The sequence below is a fragment of the Gossypium hirsutum genome, chromosome A06 (assembly GCF_007990345.1).
Source record: "Gossypium hirsutum isolate 1008001.06 chromosome A06, Gossypium_hirsutum_v2.1, whole genome shotgun sequence".
Lineage (NCBI taxonomy): Eukaryota > Viridiplantae > Streptophyta > Magnoliopsida > Malvales > Malvaceae > Gossypium > Gossypium hirsutum.
This window is the reverse complement of record NC_053429.1, coordinates 6,842,382-6,856,124: the sequence shown is the minus strand read 5'-3', so window position 1 is coordinate 6,856,124 and position 13,743 is coordinate 6,842,382. Positions and strand designations below refer to the sequence as shown.

Here is a 13,743-nt window from a genome sequence, read left to right as displayed (position 1 = left end):
ATTTAAAACATTGCCCTTTATCTTAGACTCACTCGATTTTGATTCTCTATTCAGTTCACTCGGCTCTACAATAAAGTCACTGTAAACCACTTATCCAAGATTAGGTAGAATCATTATCTTATTCTTGTTGGAAAAATTCATTTAAACAGTGGAATAGTTCACAATGGAATTTTAAAAAATTTCTTTTGAAACCAATCAATTGTGATGTTTATAGCAATAAACCCATTTACCTAGATCATACCCATGTTTTATACAAGGTAGACTAAATCGTTCTCGACTTTTGACCACCCAATCTTCTCTACTATTCTTAATCTTGATTTGCTAGAGTGTGGGGCTCTATACACAAATCGATGGAAACGTTATGTAAAACTTTAAGCTAAAAATTGAAAGATGAGTTCTGTCAAAAGATAGAATTTATTTGAAAATAATTTTTTATATTTTGACAGAATACCAACATAGAGAATCAACTCTTATATGAAATAATAATATTTTAATAGGAAATCAACTCCCATATATAGCGTATATGTAGAGACAGTAGCAACCCCTTTTTGGGACTAGAGTTTGTCGCCCCTTGTATTTAAACTGAGCCTCGTCCTGGAACGAGTTTATTATATGCGCTAATTGGTCTTTAAACCAACTCGTATAATTTTCCAAGCCTAATAAATATTTGCATATGCCCATAATGTTATTTATTCATTTAATTAATTAAAATAATTAATTATACTAATTAAATTATTTTCTCAACTCAATTCTAATTCTGTTAAAGTTTTTATTAAAGTCATGATGACTTTACCTTACTAGAATCTATGAGTAAACTAATTTAATTAATCTTATTCTTATGAAATTATAATGACTTAAGTAATTTAATTTTCACTACGAAATTCAATTATTTAATTTCAGATTAATTAAATAATAATTCAAAGATATAAATTAATTTGCAAGTTATCTCTTGTTCATAGTGAGAAAACACATTCACTGCGAATAGTGATACATGTGATCTATTTCTCTAGTTCATCGTTTCACATTTTTCATTTCATCAAGTAATGCAAACCATCAAGATTATACTGAGCTAACGAAGGGACTAATTGAATATATATAATTAGGGTCCAAATAATTCGTAATTAAGTTCTGACTCTTCGTTTATTAATTACAATATTATTTAGTCATAGAGTCATTCCACTAAAGATCATAAGCTCTCATTATATACCATCACAAAAGTTACTGTACTAAATGTTCATCCAATGGCATTTGTCATATGTGTGTTACTCTCATTGGATATCCTTAATCTATTTAGTGTAAATATGTTCTCCCAATATAATCCTATTTTATCTCATAGTAACAATTACATATTCCTTCATGAAAAGCTCATTACTAACAAATAGTAATTAAATCATTTACCTTAAGACAAATGACTTGTAGTCACGTTCCTTTTTTTTCTATCATGTAATGTTAATAAGAAGATATCATTTACCATTTTATTGAGCTATGAATTCCACTATTGTAAGTAAATTCATGTAACGAACCACTATTGTAAGTAAATTCATGTAACGAAGTACTTGTATACCCAACGTACCAGCTTTTAGCTTTATTACCAATTGAACACAAGCTTTCAATACATCAAAGTATATGAGTCACGCATACATAGTCATCACTTACTCAATATTGAGGTAATTCACACTATGAACGTCACAAGTGAATAATACATAATCTATTCTACTTGGGTCATGTTTGATGTACTGCTAGTCCAGTTAGTTACATTTATATATCTATCATGTTTGATGTACTGCTAGTCCAGTTAGTTACATTTATATATCTATCTTTTGGAAATTATCCGCTCTAATACCCATGACAATGTATCTTTCCATTTGGACTTGATAGATATCATATTAGTCTTTCAATCGACTTGTTGAATTTCGATTAGATTAAGGAAGCATTTAGATAAGCTACTACTACAAGTTCTCTTCTCGCATTACGATTCAACCATGTAATGTCGCTCAATATTAGTTAAATATTAGATAATCAACGAAATAATATTTGATTTTATTTTGCTTTGTGTGCAAAAACTGTTTGAGGACAATATATAAAATATATGAATGATAATGATGGAGTTTTATTAAACCAACTTGTTCAGAAAGTTACAAGTATATAAACGTAATCACTACATTAAGGGCACTAGATCCCAACAATTCTTGCCACCCTTGAGAAAGTGGGTCATACGAATTGTGATCGACCCTTCAATTTTGAAAAGTTGTGAATGGATCACCTTGAATCCCGCTAGATCCTTCAAGGGTTTTAGGCCTAGCTTGATTAATACTTAGTTCCCACTATCGAAGCTTTCACATATTACTTCAAAAAGTGGAACAAAAACACTTTTAGAAATGTTTTTAAGAAGAAAAAGTGTATTTTGGCCAAGCTTAAGAGTCTTGAAATTGCCCTTGAATTGAGGCATTGTGAATTCCTTTTGAAACTTCAAAATACGCTCATTTAATACTACTAGAGCATTCTTAATGAAGAGGAAGATTTATGGATACTTAAGTCAGGGATAATTGGGTTATCGAAGGTGATTGTATTACCTTTTTTTTCATTTAGCTACAATTAAGAGGCGTAGTTATAATAGGATTTTAGGCCTCTCAAGTGCTCGTAGGAACTAGGTCATTAATTCTAAGGATTTGAACACTATAGTTAGCAATCATTTCAAGGATATGTTCTAATCTTCATCGCTGATGGTGGATAGGAAGATTAAACCAACTATTTTCCTTTGGCCTAGTTTATCTAATGAAGAGCATGAGTCTTTGGTTAAAAAGGTGATAGATGTGGATATTACCAAAGTCGTCTAGTCTTTAAGTCCTTTAATGTCCCAGGGTTGGATGTTATCCACCCTTTTTTCTTCTAAATATGTTAGCCTCAAGGGAAAGAGAATATTTGTGACATGGTAAGAGAGTCTTTCTATTCTTTTAAGATAGTTGATAACATTAATTAAGCCCTGGTTGCCTTTATCCCCAAGTCTTAATCAACTACTCTGATCCAACATGTTAGACCTATTATCCTGTGCAACATTAGCTATAAAATTACTATCAGAATCATGGTTCAAGATATCCACTTATTACTTGAAAAGTTTAACACCCTTCGCCTGGTCCAGTCGTCGAACTTGAGTTATAGGATCCTACAATAGTACAACTTACACTTAAATACTTCACAAAGAGCTTGCACATACATACCATACAAAGTTAGTTCACACATAACAACTTTATTAAATCAATTCACACATAAACACAACTTGCGCATTTACAAGGTCTACACATTGATAAGCATAGCTCGCATATAAAATCAACTTGCATATAAACTCAGTTCGCATATAACACAACTTGCATATAAAGACAACTCGCATATAAACATAACTCGCATATAACATAACTTACATACAAAGACAACTCACATATAAACACAACTTGCATATAAAGTATAGCCGTTCAAAGTCCAAGCCACATTCATGATCCCGAATACCATAATTTGTCATCGTATTAAGCTATCACCCAACCATCACATATTGAACAATTTTACACCATTCTTATAACATTACCTTAACCATTCAACATTCAAAGTTTGGCCATCATACACATTTATATACATAATAAGTAAATATCCAAAATCAAGTATGACGCATATGCAATGCAACTTCTATATACATGCCACATAACCAAGTTCGGAATGGTAAAAAATCTACTGAGTCAGAAGCTGAATAGTATGAGCTCTAAGGTGATCCAATAATGCCAACTACAAAAATAGAAAATGAAACAAAGTAAGCATTTCGTATAAACATTTCCAATTTCAATTCATATCATCATTCCGTCATTTCTCTTTTCATTAACAGTTTAGCCCGATGAACTATAATAAATACAGATACACGAGTGACTACACCACACCAAAGCACCTAAATGCAAGGTCCATAGGCTCTTATATCATATATCAGTACATCCCTCCACCATAGCAAAGTCTTCGTAGAGACAATCGGTAACAGTGGTCTCCGTGGAGACAAATTCAGTAATCCACAACAAATGTTGGATTCCGGTACAATCAGTGAATTTTCGTACATCAATATCAACTCTTATGCATATCTCGTATACAACATACGAATAAACCTATTGGCATGCCATTTGTATCCTATCATATCACACGTTCATCCATACACAAGTAACATATCATAACAACTATTTACAATTCAGTCATTTTTTCACTTTTTTTGTATCATTTTGTAAACGGTTTAAAGTACATTCAAATAATATAAATGCACGATTCAACCACAAACATTACATATATGAATATAACTATATCATATGAACTTACCAGGTACAATCAACGATAATTGAAGTGTTAGGGACTAATCTGCAATTTTTTTCCTCGATTATCTATCTGTTGATTCAAATCTTGATCTATACGGTAGTTCATTTCAAATTATCAATTTCAATTACCTTATAACCTCTTATTATATGAATATGACACTTTAATTTCACTTTTTACAAATTCCCTAAAGTTTCACATTTTATTCAATTTAGTCCCTAAAACTGAAACTATCATATCTTTCACATTTAAGCCTCGTATTTCAATCCTATTTCAATATCATCCTTCTACAGCCCTTTATATCTATAATTATAAAAATTTAACATAAAATTCAAGTTCTTTACACTTTAATCCTTATGTTCAAAACTAACAACTTTTACTTTATAAATTAGTCCTTTTTCATTTCTAAGCTTATAAACTAACATATTAACACCGAAAGCTTAAAAAATAATCAATGAAAAAATTATAAAAATTTAACAGTCTCACAATTTAATTTTTGGGCTAGCTAAATCAAGCTACAACGACTCAAAAACATAAAATTTACAAAAAAAAAAGGGAGCTCAATATGGACTTACATGCAAAGGAAGAAGCTTGGTTAAATTTCTTAGCTTCTTAAAAATGGAGAAACAATGAAGAGAATGAAAGAAAGATGATGATGGCCACTTTTCTTTTATGCTATTATGTTTTAATATATTTTAATCCAAATTAACATTAATTTAGATAACAATTAAACATAAAAATTCCCACTAACCATCCATGGCTTTTAAAAAGTGGTTATTTTCCACTTAATCCTTGAATAATTACCATTCAAGTCTTTTTTAACCAATAAAAATCAATAGCGTCTAACTTTTATAGTTTTTACGATTTAATCCTTATACCATAATTACTAATCGTTCAACAAAATTGTCAGGCCAAAAATAAATATAACACCAATATAGACTCGTAAATATTAAATGATAATATTTACTGACTCAATCATCGAATGGGGTTCTAAAACCACCATTTATGACACCACTAAAAAACGGGCTGTTACAAAAAGGTTATCTTCTTTTTTCCAGAACAGTTTTGTACATGGGGGATAGATAATAAAAAATGCATTTATTTTCCAAGAATTTATCCATTCTTTTAAGAAAATGAGAGGTTGTGTGGGGTTGATGGTTATTAAATTGGACATGGAAAAGGCTTATGACAAGCTTGAGTGGGGTTTTATCTGCAAAGTGCTTACATACTTTGAATTCTCAAAAAAATGGATTGCCCTTATTATGGATTGTGTTTTATCCTTGACTTTGTTAATGATGGTTAATGGCCAACATATTGAAAAACTCAACACCTTTAGGGACATTCATTAAAGGAACCATTTGTCGCCCTACATTTTTATTCTTTCTATGCACTATCTCACTTTGAGTAATGAAAAAGTTGGTAAGGATAAAGACTAGAATCCCATCTGCATATTTAGGAGAAGTCCTAAACTATCTCACTTTTTTTAAGGATGACATTATTCTTTTTGCTAAAACGAGTAAGAAAATTGTTAATGCCTTAAGAGGGTTTTAATTGAGTTCTGCCAAAAATAAGGTTAAAAGCATCAGTGTCCCTAAATCAAAAGTATTTTTCTCTCCTAACACTAATACTTGTCATAGAAGTATGGTCATTCATGAGCTTAATATTAAAAAGATGAAAGATCTTGGTAACTAGTAGATACATTGCTTTTTTCCTATCCATTTCAAGAGTCTATAAACAAGGTTGTGGTTTCATTGTTGATGAAGTCCACTCTAAGCTTAGTAACTGGAAAAGTAACTTATTTTCTCTTGTGGGGCACTCTACTTTGATCTATCCATCACTTCGACTACTCCTACCTACTTCATGCAACGTGTTTTGGTTCCTTCAAGTGTTTACAAAGACCTTGATCGTATTAACTATGATTTTATGTAGGATGGGGATGATAATCACAAAAATAATCATCATATGAAGTGGAAGGCCATTACTAAGCCTAAAATGTAGAGGTCTTGGTGTGAAAATTACAAAAGCTTGAAATCAAGCCCTTCTCATTAAGCTTGGTTAGAGAATTATGAATGAAAAAGAGGAATTACGAGCCTATTATGGATAATAAGAAACCTTAAGATTGCGAAAGACCTGCCTCCATTGTTTGGAGCTCTCTTAGAAAAGTTGTAACTTTATTGAAAAGGTATTAAGTGGAGAAAGCACAATGGGAGAAACATCAATTTTTTGTTTAATAATTAGTTGAGTTATATCTTTCAAGAAGCCTTATGGAGGGGCCTCTTAATTGCGAGGAGAGGCCTTTAGTATTAAGAAGTTTAAGATTAAATATGAGCAAATAAGTGGTAACCCATGCTCTTCCTCCAACCCATGATATTGTCGATGCCTTTTTAAGCATTCCTATGAGTTTTGGAATTGAAGGAGAAGACTTCCCTTCTTAAAATTTCTCCAAGCATGGGGCATTTAGCATAGGTAATGCTTGTGGCTTGGTGGCTAACAATATTTGTGAGCCTAATTCTAGTACTAATGTTTGGAAGATTGTGTGGAAAATCGAAATCTCTTCTAATTTTTTTTTATGAATGTTGCCACAAAGCTATTCCTACCAGATATTTCTTAGCCAAAATGGGGAACTCATGCTCAAGATTTATGTCCTTTATGTAAGAACTACGTTGAAACTATAGAACACATTTTTAGAGATTGTGCAAGTGGAAAATTGGTTGGGAGAGCTTAAACCACCACCAAATTTTTCTTTGAGAATAAATCTGGATTGGTTTTCTTGTATTATGACTAATGTTACTTCTAATGATTGGATTACCTCTCTTAAGTTGCCATGGAACACTATTTTTTACTTTTTATGGTAGATTTGGTTAATGCGCAATTCCCTATTTTTTAATAATATTCCTTATGTTGACAATGTTATTACTAAAGTTGTGGCCAAGGTAAGAGAATAGGTTGTACTTTCTCCCTCACTAAAACATATTGGTATTTCTTTTTATGCATAGGTTCATTGGAAGCCCCCTATCACGATTGCTTTAAGTTGAATATTGATGGTTCATCAATGGAAAACTTAGGATTAACAAGTATCGAAGTGGTCATTGGGTTAGAGGATCAATGCGACACATTCCTAAAGCCTCTAGTGTTGAGGATGAATTGTGGGCTCTTGAGTACAGGTTATAGCTTTCTAAACCATGAATACCACTGGATTGGAAATTGAAATTGATGCTAGTAATGTTATTAGTTTGATTAAAAGCACAATTATGAATAACCATGCTTTATTTACTTTGGTGTATAATTGTAGAATGCTTTTCAAGTGCTCTCCACAAGCAACAATGAAACATATTTTTTAAAGAAAGCAACAAGTGTGCAAATATGTTTGCTTGTTTAGGAAGCAACTATCTTAATCTATCGACCACAAAATTTTTTAGTTTTGAGCTTATTGTTTTAATTTTTTCATCCTCTATAATGTATTAAGATCATATTCATAGTTGACTTTGTAAGGATACCTTCATCCTAAACTATTTAATTTTATGAATGCACTTTACTTGATAAATTAATGAATTAAGAGAAATTGTTTAAAAATTTACTAGCAAAAGAAAAGTGTTTAATTAATCAAATGTGAGGGGGTAAACTTGATTACTTTTATTTAATTAATCAAATTATTTTAATATTTTTAATTAAATGAAATTTAATTCAAATAATTAAAATTAATGTTTTAATTATTATTTTCATTAAAAATGATTTGATTTTTTTAAAAAAAATTGAGATCAAATTTAACTAAAAAATTCAAACAGACAAAAAATGCAAACCTTAATAACTAGATTTATTATTATGCTTAAAAAACTTAAGTTTAAAAAATACATATTAATGATGGGCGTCGAAACCACCAAATATAAAGTCTTATAATAAAATAACAGTAAATGATAGTATAGAGAAGTAGAGTTTTTTTAGTGGGTTTGAATCTCATAATTATTTTGTTGGAGTAATTTCCGAGCTAATACTAAAAAAGGTTTAGCTAATCATTAAAAGAATCATAATAAATGGTTTAAATAGAATTATAGAAAATGAAAAGGGAAAAAGCCTTAAAAAGATAATTAAACCAAAAGGGTTGAAAGTAAAAAGTAGAATGGATTGACAAATAAAGGAATTTTTTTATCAATTCCAAACTATGTTCAATTAGTTGTAACTATTAGGTATTTATATATACTTTTAGTGCTAAAATTTAGCTAGATTTTTCCTGAATATTATTACTAAATAATTCAAAATTTAAAAATCAAATTTAAACTAGAATATAAAGCAATCACAGTGTTGTAACAATATTAAAAATCATTTAATCTTTACCTAACCACTTTTGAAAAAAAAATTCAACCTTTCAATCTTTATTCAGTCATATTTAAATCTTCAATCTTTCAATTAAGCATTTCTCTTTGTTTTTTGTTCCAATTTAGCCTATTTTTGTAAGAGATTGAATTCAACACAGTAACTTCATTCCTGATAATAAAAATCTAAAATTTAATAGTATTTTTTTTATAATTAGCCAAAAATAAACATATTAAAAATATAAATTTATTTTGCTATTAAATAAAAACAGTAAAAATATTTTATCCAAAATAAATATAATTTTTTAAATGATATGAAATTCGCTTTCTTGATTTAATTTAAGTTGTAAAATCATAATTTCATCTAAAAAAATGTTCATCAATTTGATATTTTTGCCGCGTAATTTTTCACGTCAATAAATGAGACGTTAAGCTGAAGGTAATAAACCAGTCAAACAAATACCCACCAAATGGATAAACCACCAAAAAATTTCAACCGTTAGATCCAATCCAATCCTCACATTTCTACCTTCCGATCTACCAATCGGGTCCCACAACAACCCAGAAAAAGAAAACCCGCCACCAATATTCTTGGCGCGTCCAGAAAGGCAAAAATCCACTGACCAAAAAATTATAATAAAAAAACCGAAATTTCTGGTAAATTGTCTAGAATCTTCTAGAAGCCAATGGCTGAGACCACCAGCACCGAGAAATCCATTGGCACAGTTAAATGGTTCAGTGCCCGAAGAGGTTTCGGTTTCATAACCCCCGATGACGGCGGCGATGATCTTTTCGTCCATCAAACTTCTATTCTTTCCCAAGGCTTTCGCACCCTCTCTGATGACCAGCCTGTTTAATTCTCCCTCGATTTAGGCGAAGATGGTCGTGCTAAGGCCGTCGATGTGACTCCTCTTTCCCGATCTCGCCGGGGTAGTGTAAGAGGTAGAGGTGGTAGGGGCGGTTACAGGAGAGGCGGTTATGGTGGTGGTGGTGCGTGTTATAATTGTGGGAAGACGGGGCATTTAGCGAGGGATTGTTATCAAGATGGTGGTGGGAGCAAGATATACAGTGGTGGCCGTGGAGATGATGATGGAAGTAAAAGATACGGCCGCGGCGGTGGTGGAAGTGGTCGGGGAGAAGGGCGAGCTGGAGGACAATGTTTTAATTGTGGAGAAGAAGGTCATCTTGCAAGGGATTGCTCTAAATAAATTATTCAAAAAAAATGGAAGATTCCTATGGCTAGGAATATTGTGGCGTTGATGCAAATGGGGTTTATCAGCAAAAGAAGAAGAAATCGGAAAGTTCACTATTTTCCGATTAGATTCCTCTGTTACTACTTGTTTGAGCGTCGGTAAAAGAAAGTTTTATTATTCTGTATGATGTATTGTTATCATTATTATTCTCTTATTCTTAGCAATTCTTGTTTTAGTTAAACATTGATTCATAGTCTTTACATTTGCAGTTTAAATATAAAGTCAAAAAACAAAAAGGAAAAAGAATTGTGTTCTTTGAAGCATGTTTCTTTGGTTATGTTGTTTTCTTCTTTGATTTCTCTGTTATTTTAGTACCCTTTTTGGTTTGATGCTTGAAAAATAATTCATCATGTCTTTGAGATATCAGCAGGTGTTAGTAGTATGGTCTTGTCTTTGGAAAGAGATGTTGAATTGTTTTTTATCTTTTAATTGGTTTTTTAGTTGTTTTAGAAAACCGTATCACTGAAAGGTACATTGAGAGCGAAATACAGTTTCAAGACTTCGATGAGGTTCACTGGACTTTGTTTGCATTAAGGGCCTTGATTAAGCAATCCAGACGCTCGACTTATCTGTTTTCTTGCAGAGAGGATGAGGACCTAATCATCTCTTTCTGTTGGTCCTTATAATCCTTATCTTGCTTTATAACATTTGAGAGGTTGGTGTTGGATTGATTAGGATTACATGTCACTTATTGACAAGATTCAATATATGGTCTTAATCTCAAGGTTCTGTTTTTAGTGTTTAATTTTTTTTTCATTTTCAAGCCATGCTGACATCTTTTTCCTCTGTTGATTGATCCTTTTATTCATAGGGACAAAAGAAAAACAAAATGAAAAAAATATTGTTATATCTAATTCGGTAACTACTCTGTACCATGAGATGGCATGATGATACTGAATCTTTTCTCCCTAACAGTGTCAGCGGATCAAAACTTAGAAGGGGATTGTTTGAGGCATCCATTATAATCGCACTGGTTTTCATATTACTATGGCATTCGCAATAGTTAACATATCATTTGTTGATTAATCATAATGGAAATGAATAACTTTGAGAATTTGAACAGACAACGTCAACTCATACTTGTGTAAGTACTGCTTCTTAGTATCACCGTAGAGGTATGAATATAACCTTGATGCACAATTGAACTGCAGAATTAGCTACATGTTTCTTTTTTTGTTGTATGTTATTCTTATGGTTCAGAAGAAATTTGGTTGTGGAAGAATAATCGTGATTGACCGCATTTGCATGATAAACAATACGAGTGCAAAGTATTCAGCTGTGAAATTAGTACTTCGTTCTTTATTGGAATTTAAGTATCTCTTATTGAGCTTACAAGCTATTTGCAGTTGTGGCACATCTTTTCATGGTTCAAAGGCAAGAAGTACGCATGTTCTTTGAGATCAAGACCCTATCTTTTGTAGTGTACTATAGAACTCATTCTAGCATGATATTTCTGGCATCATAATTGCATTGAAACCACACAAAGTAAGTTTTGTGCTTATATTAGATGCATGTAGCTGCAACAATCAAATTCTACCTTGTATCTTATCCTAGCAACTTATGATCAATTCCAGTTTTGGAAAACATTTTATGTTGTTAACTATTCTAGGTTCATGGCTTCATGCTAATGTAACATAGGGACCTTTTGGTGAAAATTTTGGGAACTTAGTTTGTGGTAGAACTGAGTTAATTAAGACGTAAAATTGAATCATGATTGTCTCCATTGGACAACGGTTTATTCAGATATTGTTCTGAAGAAAATATTTTGTAGTGATGTTGGTGGTTAAATACAATTGGTATTTACAACCTTTGAGGGTTGATATGTTGTTCTCCAGGGAGCCTTTTGTGGAATGCTTTTGTAATTTGCGACTAACTATTAAAAGATATAAAGAGTACTGGGGTGATCCGGTAACCAAGACTTTGCACTCTAGTGACATGAGGTTTTACTTTTTACCATTTTGAATTGTTGCCGAAGTTATTTTGAAATCAGATGAAAATATTGTTGAGAAACAGTTTTCTGTGTAGATGGTTGTGCAGACTTCTAGTTCCCTTCGTCATCGTTGAGGAATTGGCATGTTCATGCTAATATCTTTAGTTCAATTATTCCACCCATTTGCTCCATTTGTCATAAATTACTGTTGTTTATGCCAATGTACACCTGTCATTGATGGTATTTCTGGCTACAGATGAATTCAGTTTTGCTGACCATGTAACCGAACCATTTAAAGTAGGAAAGAAATACTGAGAAGTACTTTCTGATAATCCAATATGCTTCTATTAGTTTTCTTCAGTGTTAGATATAAACTAAGGATATAAGAGAAATTATTTACACTTCTTTAATAATTTATTTGTTACAGGACATAATCTGATGAGTTGCTGACTTCACACAGTATGTATTCAATTAATGTGTGTGTATAATTACATGCACACACTGGCACATAAACATATTGAAGATAGGACTACCAGTAATAGTATTTGCCATGACATGGTACATGACGAATTATTGTCATAGCCTTATGTTGCAACTTGAGGATTTGGTATCCTTTTCTTTATAATCACTTTTTCCTCTTCACATTTTGAATACTAACCATCGGTTGAATATTCTCTGAATCGAAGTGGTTGCTTTGAATAACAACAGTCTAGAGAATGTTACAGTAGGGCAGAATGCATATTCTATGCGCTCTCCGATGCCATGATTTGTGTCCTGAGGTCTTTGTTTCAATCATGTTATGCTAAGATTAAGATTGAGATTGTTTAATCAGAATTGCAGGACCTAATGTGTGTATGTGAGACATGAAATGAAACATCCTATTGGGAATTACACGTCAAAAGCTTAAAGTTTCTTGAGAGTTTGAACACAGGCAGTCCAATGGTGCTTGTACATAAGTTATTCAAGGGCCATGGCACAGGCACGAGACATATTGCGTATATGAGTTGAAACCCAAATTGGCACTAGTTTGCTGTTGATTATGTCAATGCAATAGCAACAAGTTGTTAGTTGAGGTGATAGCAGCCTTGCCCCAACAAAGGTGAGAACACAAATCTGAACCCGGAAAACACAAATTTGGGTTTACACCAAAAAGACCATGTGAAAGCAGTTTTGGGGTCTAGAAATAACTGTTTTTGTTATTTCTATAACCAGACTGCAGCTATATAAGTGGGCCATAGGCAATCAATTGGCAAATATTAGTTAATATGGAGAAAACGACTATGCGGCCTTCCCCTTCAGTCTACCTTCTACCTGTTTTCCACCAGAGGAATTTAGATTAGCCCCTACAAAGCAGTAGGACAAAGACCCATCATGAAGAAGCACAACATAGTTTTATTTCAGTGTAGAAAGAAACTTCTCCATGACTGGACCCAATACTATGACTCGCTGAGCCATTGACATTGCCATTCTACGAGTAGTCACCTTTTCTTTTTTGGGGGGACTGATCTGATGACCCCTTTCGGCTTTGGATTCAGTGTACATAAAAACTAAGTCAAAACAACAGCATGGGTCAATTTAGGATTCTTAAATGAAGGGTAAAGTTCTCCAATTTTGCATTCTTCACTCAATAAACTTGAATTCTGAACTCTTTTACCACTCGATCAAACTAGTGTTTGTAAAATGTTATAGTCTTGCAAGAAAACGTGGCAAGAGTAATGCTACTTTTTCTTTTTCCTGTATGATTCTATAGATGGGGTATATGGTACCATTCAAATAATAAGATTATAGATCTTATAAGATCTCAATAATTCATTTATTTTTATCGTATATATGTAACATGATAAAAACATTCTAAGAAAAAAAGAATGTAAGGATGTGTGTTTCCAAGAGTTTGTATGTATGACAGTTCAAG

General features: G+C 32.2%; 1 pseudogene; it reads left to right on the top strand.

Annotated features, from left to right (window-relative positions):
- The first annotated feature begins 9,160 nt into the window (after positions 1-9,160).
- Positions 9,161-10,178, top strand: LOC107963235 (cold shock protein 2-like; annotated as a pseudogene).
- The last annotated feature ends 3,565 nt before the right edge of the window (positions 10,179-13,743 follow it).